Source organism: Hyperolius riggenbachi, chromosome 8 (assembly GCF_040937935.1).
Source record: "Hyperolius riggenbachi isolate aHypRig1 chromosome 8, aHypRig1.pri, whole genome shotgun sequence".
NCBI lineage: Eukaryota > Metazoa > Chordata > Amphibia > Anura > Hyperoliidae > Hyperolius > Hyperolius riggenbachi.
This window is the reverse complement of record NC_090653.1, coordinates 146,761,956-146,772,456: the sequence shown is the minus strand read 5'-3', so window position 1 is coordinate 146,772,456 and position 10,501 is coordinate 146,761,956. Positions and strand designations below refer to the sequence as shown.

The 10,501-nt window shown below is 42.3% G+C and overlaps 1 long non-coding RNA gene across 1 annotated transcript in view; it reads left to right on the top strand.

Moving 5' to 3' along the window:
* Window positions 1-1,162: 1,162 nt before the first annotated feature.
* LOC137528337 (uncharacterized) overlaps window positions 1,163-10,501 on the top strand; it is an 85,690-nt gene continuing 76,351 nt past the window's right edge. Inside the window, exon 1 of the long non-coding RNA XR_011023368.1 lies at window positions 1,163-1,244. This is a non-coding gene — a long non-coding RNA (uncharacterized lncRNA). The remainder of the gene's footprint in view (window positions 1,245-10,501) is intronic.

The following is a 10,501-nucleotide window of genomic DNA, read 5'->3' as shown; positions in this document are numbered from 1 at the left end:
AAAAAAGCTCTAGCATGTGTTTGGGCTTTGGGAAAATGGAGAACATATCTTTGAGGTCGACGGTTTACACTGCAGAAAGACTATAGCCCTTTAACCACACTGCTAACCACTAAGAGACTGGGACAAGTAGGTATAGGACCTACAACTATGCAAGATATACAGATACAACAGTTATCCTCAATAAGCACATCATATTTTCCTGCAGAAGAAGCATAAAAAACATCAAGTCCCATGAGAGTTAATCCTATGAATTTGTTGCACAAAGTTATGTAGCTAGGTTGTAAAAGTAATACTGGTACAAAACGTAAATGTAGGTTGTAAAAGTAATACTGGTACAAAACGTAAATGTAGGTTGTAAAAGTAATACTGGTACAAAACAAAGGGAAGGGAATGGATTGGAATGGATGCAAATGGATCCACTATTACTATTATTACCTATGATTTCATTCACATCCGTCCATTCAAACAGATCCATTCTGCATGATCCGCTGAATGGACTGCAAGTTTCCTCCTGCAGCAATTTTTCCGGACCAATGAGCCCAGCGGAACGGATAAGGATCCTGAAGCACTGCATTGGGGGCAATGAGAAAATTGAACATTTCTTCACACTAGTAAAGAAACGAACTAAGGAGCAAAGTCCACTTTGGTGAAGGAAGGTCTGGGCGGGATGTGGGGAAATGAAATGGAAGCAGCTGAACGGCAACGGAGGGAAAACTATCCGATCGACCGGTAATCAGATCGGTTTTCATGGATCTGTTTGCCAATACATTGCCAGTGTGAATCGGTCCTAATACTAATAATATGGATTACAGTGTTCACTTAATGTTTTTTATAAAGGGGGCATTATGACAAAAAAAATGTAAAAATTTAAAATGTGCAAACTTAGACAAATAAGAAGTATGTTTTTTTTCCAGAGTAAAATGAGCCATAAATTACTTGTCTCCTATGTTGCTGTCACTTACAGTAGGTAGTAGAAATCTGACAAGTGACAGGTTTTGGACTAGTCCATCTCTTCATAGGGGATTCTCAGCAAGGCTTTTATTCTTCATACAGATATTCCCTTAAAAGGATTTAAATAATGATGCTGGCCAGCTTTCTCTGCTCGCTACACAGTTTTTTGGCAGTTGGACAGAGCAACTGCCATTCACTAAGTGCTTTTGAACATATATAAATCCCTGAGAATCCCCATGAAGAGACGGACTAGTCCAAAACCTGTTGCTTCTGTCCGATTTCTACTACCTACTGTAAGTGACAGCAACATAGGAGAAAAGTAATTCATGGTTCATTTTACTCTGGAAAAAACGTACTTCTTATTTGTATGTTTCCACATATTTTAAATTTTACAATTTTTCACCATAGTGCTCCTTTAGTTAGGAGTGTATATTGCATGTATATCTATTTACCCTGCACCGTACCCCTTGGTGGACCAGGGCCGGCGCTACCATAAAGGCAAAGAGGGCAATTGCCCCAGGGCCCCAGAGCTTGTAGGGGCCCCCAGTAGCTACAAGAGGAAAAAACAATTCAAATCGACCTTATAGTTTTTGAGAAAACTGATTTTAAAGTTTTTAAAGGAAAATGTATACTTGTAAATGCGGTAAATGTCACTTTTAGTAGCAAACCCAACGGTAGTGTAATTTTTACATGCATCAAAAGAAAGAGCAATACATTTCCTGACGGGGTTTCCAGGGGGCCCATATGCAGCCGCAGCGCGTTGGCCAGGGATCGCTATACAGCCGCAATATGGCTGTATGAAGATCCCTGGCATTTTTTTTCCTATTTTCCCCCCAAAAATTTTATGTTTAGAGTGCGGGAATTTATTTTTTTTTTAATTATGTGGGGTCCCCCTCCTGAAACTTTTTAACCCCTTGTCCCCCATGCAGGGTGGGGTAGCCAGAATGTGGAGCTCTGACCGATTGGGGCTTCAGACCCTGACTATACCAGCTGCAAAAAAGGTCCCTTAAAGAGACACTGAAGCGAAAAAAAAAATAATGATATTATGATTTGTATGTGTAGTACAGCTAAGAAATAAAACATTAAGATCAGATATATCAGTCTAATTGTTTCCAGTACAGGAAAAGTTAGGAAACTCTAGTTGTTATCTCTATGCAAAAAAGCCATAAGCTCTACGACTTTCAAAGTCGTGGAGAGGGCTGTTTTCTGACTTTTATTATCTCAACTGTAAGTGAACTAATTACTTTTTCTCTGCCAGAGGAGAGGTCATTAGTTCACAGACTGCTCTGAAAGAATCATTTTGAATGCTGAGTGTTGTGTAATCTGCACATATTATAGAATGATGCAATGTTAGAAAAAACACTGTATACCTGAAAATAAAAATATTAGAATACTTTCTTTGCTGCTAATCTTCTAATAATTATTCATAGTACACAACCAATTCACTATATCATATTTTTTTTTTCGCTTCAGTGTCTCTTTAATGCCGATTTTTGTTCTGGGGTATCTGTTGGGGGGACCCCCAGGTTTATTTTGCCCTGGGGCCCCATTGTTGCTTAAACCGGCACTGTGGTGGACATCCTACATCTGCATACATTTTAGACTAGTACCTACTGTATTTTGCATGCTTTTAGTGGCCATGTATGTCCTTTTCAGAATATTTGCCCTCAACCTTTGAGAGTGTGCAAGCAATAGAACAGTCTGGGAATGAAAACCAATACAATATTTTTAATTAGTTCATTTAAAATAGCAGATTACTAGAAGAATGGAATTGCCCAGCAACTACAAAGAATGATGGGAACTTTAGCTTAGTGACATTCTGCCCAGATTTCAGAAATCATCCGTAAAATATCCTGAACTCATTTCAACTCAGAATTTCTGTGCAAGGAATTGCCTACTCATGAATCAGGCTTTCCAGATAAAAAGAATTGCTGAGACTTTTTTTTCATCCTTTAATTAGTCTTGGTAATGAGACCTTATTTTAAGGGAAAACTTAATTTAATGGCCTTGATATTGAGTGACCTTGATAAGGAAAAGATGCTTGTCAGTATGCAAGGCACATGCAAATGAATGTGTCTCTTCTTGACTCTTTGCCAGATAAGTAGCTCAAAGTTACTCTAAATAGGTTCCCTTTGCAGGTTGGATTGAAGGTTGCTTTAGTACTTGAACAATGATCATTTTAGCAAGACAGTGATTAATGCATTTCTCATTCCCATAAATACTTTTAAGTCTATAAGCATTTTAATTTTGACTTTAATGATGAACTCCTAACAAGAAAATACTTGTGGGACTTATAATCATTGTGTGTTTTTTTTCCAGATTACTTTTCACTGTCAAATAGCCATACATCATTCGATGTGATCTTCCAAAGCGTATCTATATCTGAAAATAAAGTTTAACCACTTTACCCCCGGCGGTACGAATTTCTCCGTCCCTTTTTTCCCTCCTAAAAAACCAGGGACGGAGAAATCCGTACCTTCCGCGCTCCCGCCGCTGTCCGCGCTACCGCCGCTCGTGCACGCCGCCGCCCGCTTTACCCGGAGATCAATGAACGGGAAAATCCATTCCCGTTCGTTGATCTAAGCCCCCGCAATGATCTGCTGCTTCTTTCAGAAACAGCGAGATCATTGTGAGTCTCCCAGCCTCCTACTGCTTCCTGTAAGCGTCCTTCCGGTCGCTTACAGGTCGCATGTAAACATACTCACTGTGGCCATCTTGTGTCCAAATAGTAAACTACACCCTAATGCATTTTACACATACAAATACATTGTTTTACATAATAAATTAACTCATTACCTCCCACACTCCCCAATTTATTTATTTTTTGTAATTTTTTAAAAAAAATAATATATACAATAAATAAAAAAAAACCATAGTTAGTTACCTTAGGGACTGAACTTTTTAAATATTTATGTCAAGAGGGTATAACACTGTTACTTTATAAACTACGGGCTTGTAATTAGGGATGGACGCAAAACTGAAAAAAATGCACCTTTATTTCCAAATAAAATATTAGGGCCAAACATTGTGATAGGGACATAATTTAAATGGTTTTATAATTGGGAATAATGGGCAAATACATTTCATGGGTTTTAATTACAGTAGCATGCATTATTTAAAAACTATAATGGCCGAAAACTGAAAATAATAATTTTTTTCCCACATTTTTTCCTATTTTCCCCATTAAAACACATTTAGAATAAAATAATTCTTGGCATAATGTCCCACCTAAAGAAAGCCTAATTGGTGGCAGAAAAAACAAGATATAGTTCATTTCATTGCGATAAGTAATAATAAAGTTATAGACGAATGAATGGACGGAGCGCTGAAAGGTGAAAATTGCTCTGGTGGTCAGGGGGTAAAACCCCTCAGTGGTGAAGTGGTTAAGCAGAGAAATAAATGTGACCTTTTGTAGGTTATCTACATGTTCCCATATCAGGTTTACCTGCATACTGCTATGGCAGCCTCCGTCTGTCTAGGGAAGATCCTTCAAAACTCACAATTATCTAATTGCTTTAGGGAGTATTGTCATTTTAAAATTATGCATGCTTGTCAAATCCTTTGACTCACTGGGTCCTATGCAATTCACTTTAGTTCCTATGTTTTCTCCTAGGAGATAATTTTTCAACTTCTGTTTAAAATAACTCAGCATATCAGCACTAGAGATGTCGCAAACCTCCGAATTTCGGTTCGCGAACCAGGTTCGCGAACTTCCGCGGAAGGTTCGGTTCGCGGAAAAGTTCGCAAACCGCAATAGACTTCAATGGGGAAAAAATAGAAAAAATTATGCTGGCCACAAAAGTGATGGAAAAGATGTTTCAAGGGGTCTAACACCTGGACGGGGGCATGGCGGAGTGGGATACATGCCAAAAGTCCCGGGGAAAAATCTGGATGTGACGCAAAGCAGCGTTTTAAGGGCAGAAATCACATTGAATGCTAAATTGCAGGCCTAACGTGCTTTAAAACATCTTGCATGTGTATACATCAATCAGGGAGTGTAATTCGAGTACTGCTTCACACTGACACACCAAAATCACTGTGTAACGCACCGCAAACAGCTGTTTATGTAGTGAGTGATGGCCATGCTGGACTACTGCGCAACATGGCGAGATTGCTCTTCCTCACTCAGTGATGTCAGGTAATGTGTGACTTCCTTCTCAACCTTCCATGGCATTGTTAAAAAGCTTACGTTTTGTTTTTAAATTACATTTTCTACTTGCTGTGTACTTGTTCAGTACCGCTACAATGAGAATCCTGTGGAGACGGGCAAGTCTGCCATTGTGACCCCGGGTAATGGCCGGGGAATGAGGGGTGTGAATCCGGTGTGGAGCCTGAGCAACGGCTACCACTACACATCCAAGGAGGGCAGCGGGCAGGCATGCACGCCCGCCCGCCCCGAGGTAGTGACCAAAAATAACAATACAGGAGGCGGACTTTCGAGGCCCTGCTGTGTATTTGAAATGAATGTACTTTAAATCCTTGAACGAGAACCAGTTATGGCGGGCAAAGATGACACCACATTCCTTTCACGAGAATCATATGGAGGCGGGCAAGTCTGCCATTTGTGACCCCGGGTAATGGCTGGGGAATGAGGGATGGAATCCGGTGTGGAGCCTGAGAAACGGCTACCACTACACATCCAAGGAGGGCAGCAGGCAGGCATGCACGCCCGCCCCGAGGTAGTGACCAAAAATAACAATACAGGAGGTGGACTTTCGAGGCCCTGCTGTGTATTTGAAATGAATTAACTTTAAATCCTTTAACAGGAATCCGTTATGGAGGGCAAGTCTGACATTGTCACCGCGGCAAATGAAGGTTGGATTCCGGCCCGAAGTGGGAGCCTGCTGAGACCCATGCTGTAGCTGCCCTGACCGTGCTTTGCAGACCAGGCATCTGTGGTCAGATGGACCCTTGAGCCAGCGGAAGACAAACCAAGTCGAAAGCATTTGCCAAGAATGTTTTACGGAGGGCAAGTTTTGTTGCCCTTTTTTTTTTACATTGTTTGAAAATGATAGATGGTTGTATTTTTAAATAGTTTGAAAGTTTAGATGGTTGTATTTTTAAATTGTTTGAAAGTTTTTAGATGGTTGTATTTTTAAATTGGTTGAAAGTTTAGATGGTTGTATTTTTAAATTGTTTAAGTGTAGCCATTCTTCCTCCCCCCAGCCACGAACAATACCATGGGAACGTGGAGCAGCAGAAGCCCCTTGTGACGGCTGCCGCGGTTGTTCTCCGCGGCTTGTCTTTTGAGGGGTGCTGCTTTTCCTCAGGTGTTCTTGCCATAGCTGTTTGTGCCTTCTCTCCAGGTGCCTTCGTAAAGCACTTGTCCCTACGTGACAGTTGGCCTTTCCACGGCTCAATTTTTGCTGGCAGAGACACTAGATGGCTTTGCTCCGATCTGAGACACACACGTTAAAAATTTTCCAAACCGCTGAGCCCCCTGGGGTGATGGCGCTACGGTGGCATCAGCAGCTGACGTTGAAGGGCATGTTGGCTGTCTGGCCATAGCTGGCGATACATGGAGCCGGACACTGCCCCCAGCTGTTTCTGAGGACGAGCTCCCTCTGCTTCTATCATGGAGTCGTCTCCTCCTAGTCCTCTCTGACTCCTCCTCTGAACTGTCCCCCTGGTCATCTCCTCTACCAGGAACCTATGTGGTATCCGTATAATCGTCATCATAATCCTCCTGGCCAGCTGCACTTTCCTCAGACACCTCCTCAACTGCACAAACTTCAGGTGTTTCATCAGCCCCCTCCACACACGTTACGTCCATACTATCCCCACCTAACTCAGACGTAGGAGGTGGTGTACCTGCGCCTTCTTCTTGTTGTTGCAGTAGTGGCTGTGAATCGGGGATTTCACCACCACCAAATAACTCCTGCGAAGTGTCAAATGCAGCGGATGTGGTGCTTGTTGTAGCGCTGGTGGCTGCGGGAGATGAGGTGTTCTGTGTTAAATACTCAATCACCTCCTCACGATTTTGGGAAGTGATGGCACGTGCCTTCTTCTGAGCACTGTATTTTGGGGCAGGTCCGCACGAAATCACAGCAACACCACCTCGCACAGACCTGCCGGTGCCTGGTGGTCTTCCTCTGGGTCTGCCTCTACCTCTTCCTCTACCTGGTTTGTCCATTTTGTCCATCTCGTGGGGATGCTAGGTATATGCAGTGAGCTGGGTTCACTGAACAGTAAAGGTACTAGGATGCAGTGAGGTGGGTTCACTCAACACAACAGGTAGTAGGTATATGCAGTGAGCTGGGTTCACTCAACACAAAGCTAGGTATATGCAGTGATGAGGTGGGTTAAGTAAACACAACAGGTAGTAGGTGTATGCAGTGAGCTGGGTTCACTCAACACAACAGGTAGTAGGTATATGCAGTGAGCTGGGTTCACTCAACACTACAGGTAGTTATGTGCAGTGATGAGGTGGGTTAAGTACACAACAGGTAGTACGTATATGCAGTGAGCTGGGTTCACTCAACACTACAGGTAGTTATGTGCAGTGATGAGGTGGGTTAAGAAAACATAACAGGTAGTAGTAGGATGCAGTGAGCTGGGTTCACTCAACACAACAGGTAGTAGGTATATGCAGTGAGCTGGGTTCACTCAACACTACAGGTAGTTATGTGCAGTGATGAGGTGGGTTAAGTAAACACAACAGGTAGTAGGTGTATGCAGTGAGCTGGGTTCACTCAACACAAAGCTAGGTATATGCAGTGATGAGGTGGGTTAAGTAAACACAACAGGTACTGGGTATATGCAGTACTGGGTAGTACAATGTGCAGCTCCCTGTCACACACATAGGCAGTCCGTCACTGAATGTGCTGGGCTGCTGGCAGTGGCACACACACTATCAATTAGCAAGGCTGTGCATGCAACAAAAGTGTCAGTTTGACACACAGTGTAAAAAAAAAAAAAAGTACAGGATGAGCTCTGACAAAAGCTAGGGTGCTATAAAGCAATAACAATCAGCCAGGAGCAAACTAAGCAGCCAAGAACCTAAGTAATCTGTCCCTAGAAGAACAAGTCTTCAGCAGCTGTCCCTTTCCTCTCACTAGCAGGCACACGAGTGAGTGTAATGGCCGCCGGATCCTGCCTTATATAAGGGGGGGTTGGGCTCCAGGGCTTACTGTAGCCTGAATGGCTACAATGTGCCTGCTGACTGTGATGCAGAGGGTCAAAGTTGACCCTCATAGTGCATTATGGGGCGAATCGAACTTCCGTAAAAGTTCGCCTGGCGCAGGCGAACGCGAACCACCAATGTTCGCCGGCGAACCGTTCGCTACACCTCTAATGAGCACTCTGCGTTTGAAAAAGTACTAAAAATAGGTGAAAAGTACTGCCAAAATTATTCTGAGTAATTCCTTGCTTGCTGGTTGCTTTAGGGGAATTTTATTGATGAGAGATGTGAAAATACAACCTAGGAGAAAACATAAGGGAACAAGTGAATTGCATATGGCCCACTGACTTTATGGGTAACCATCAATCCTGCTTCTTTATGCTAGGTACACACAATGAGATTTTTTTGTCCTATTTACTGTCAGATTGATTATTTCCAACAGATTCTATCTGATTTCTGATTAATTTTCCGTTTAGTTCTATGGAAAATCGATCGCCCACACTCATGACTGCTGCAACTTTGACCTGAGGAAGCTGGCCAGTTGCCAGTACCCATGAAATGCGTTGTCTTATGAGCATCAATAAATATTGTATCTACCTCATGCGGTTTGTTCTTTGATAGAGGTAAGATCAAACTATCAGAATCAGAATCTACTCCTAAGGCTCGATTCATTAAGCTGTGCTGCTAGAGGAGGAGTGGCCTTTATGCACGCGTTACAGAGTAGCGCTTGCTGCAATGAAAGGAGCGTACCTTCCTTAGTTACACGTGTTGCTTCATAGCAACGCATGTAACTTTAAATGCAGGCGGTCCTTTCAAGTATTGCGACCGCTATTATTCACTAGCGGCCACTACTATATCAATGAACATGTTAATTGACCTAGTAGAGGCCACTAGTGAAGTATTGGGGTTGTGATACTTCAAAGGACCGCCTGCATTGAAAGTTACATGCGTTGCTATGTAAGCAATGCACGTAACTAAGGAAGGCACGCTTCTTACATGGCAGCAAGCACTGCTATGTAGAGCATGCATAGCGGCTGCTCCTTCATCAGCGCAGCTTAATGAATCAAGCCCCTAATCCTATACTCAGAGTAACCAAGCAGCTCGGGGTGACCCAAAACCACAAGGAAATTATAGGGGACTAAAAAAGACCGAAAAGCCCTCATACTAAAAAACAATGCCTTGTGTGGTTTGCCTTCATAAAACAGAAGATATTTGCGATAATTCAGCTTTAAGTGAACATCTGTGTTTGCCAACAATGCAATTTTCCTGAATAATGCAAATTATATCTTTATGCCCCTGAAGCCAGGCTTACATCCAGAACCGCTGGTGTATAGCATGCCTATAGCTTTACATTTTACAGACCTACACCAACCCCACATGCAGACAGCCTGTTTTGGACTTTTGGTCCTCTTCGGTGCATGACAGGGATTGATATGGCTCTATAGGATAGGGCTTGGACCAGTACAACAGAGTTATCAAGCAGCTCAGGGTGACCCAAATCCACAAGGAAAGTAAAGGGGACTAAAAGAGACCGAAAAGCCATCCTACTAAAACCAAAGCTTTGTGTTGTTTGCCTTCTTAAAACAGAAGGTATTCACGAAAATTTAGCTTTAAAGCTTTTCTTATACTTGTTAACTAGATTCTTAGCATCTTTAGGGCACCTCCTACAGTTTCTTCTTGAATTAGCTGACAGAGTCTTGTTGTTTGTTACAGACTTGTTCCAGTTATGTTACAGCATAATATATTGGTAACAGTCTCTTGGGGACATAATTCAGTTACAACTATTTCTAGCATTAAAGAGAAACTCCGACCAAGAATTGAACTTCATCCCAATCAGTAGCTGATACCCCCTTTCCCATGAGAAATCTATTCCTTTTCACAAACTGATCATCAGGGTGCTCTGTATGGCTGATATTGTGGTGAGACCCCTCCCACGGGAAACTGTGAGGACCATGGTACTCCTGGCAGTTTCCTGTCTGTGAACCTTGTTGCATTGGGAAATAGCTGTTTACAGCTGCTTCCAACTGCTAAAACAGCAAGCAGCAGCTACATCACCTGCCAACAGTAAAAATGTCACCATGTGATAAATGTCAGAATGTGAATCAGGGATTTAAAAGATTTTACAATGGGCAAACCCTAACTAAATCATTTATACATAATTATTGTAAAAATTAAGCACTTTTTCTATTAAATTATTTTCACTGGATTTCCTCTTTAAGGACTAACAAGCTGTTATCCTTTAAGGAATTTAGAAACCAGTAGCATAGGGCTCCACCCTTTGGGGAATATCATCCTGCATAACACTGGATAGTGTCTTTACAAAGTGGGTTGTTCTACTGCTTAGTAAAATAGCGTTATAAAATGTTAGGCCAAGGTGCTTATCCTCATTGTCATGTGTCCCTGAAAAAGTGGTGTAGCTAAGCCTGGAAG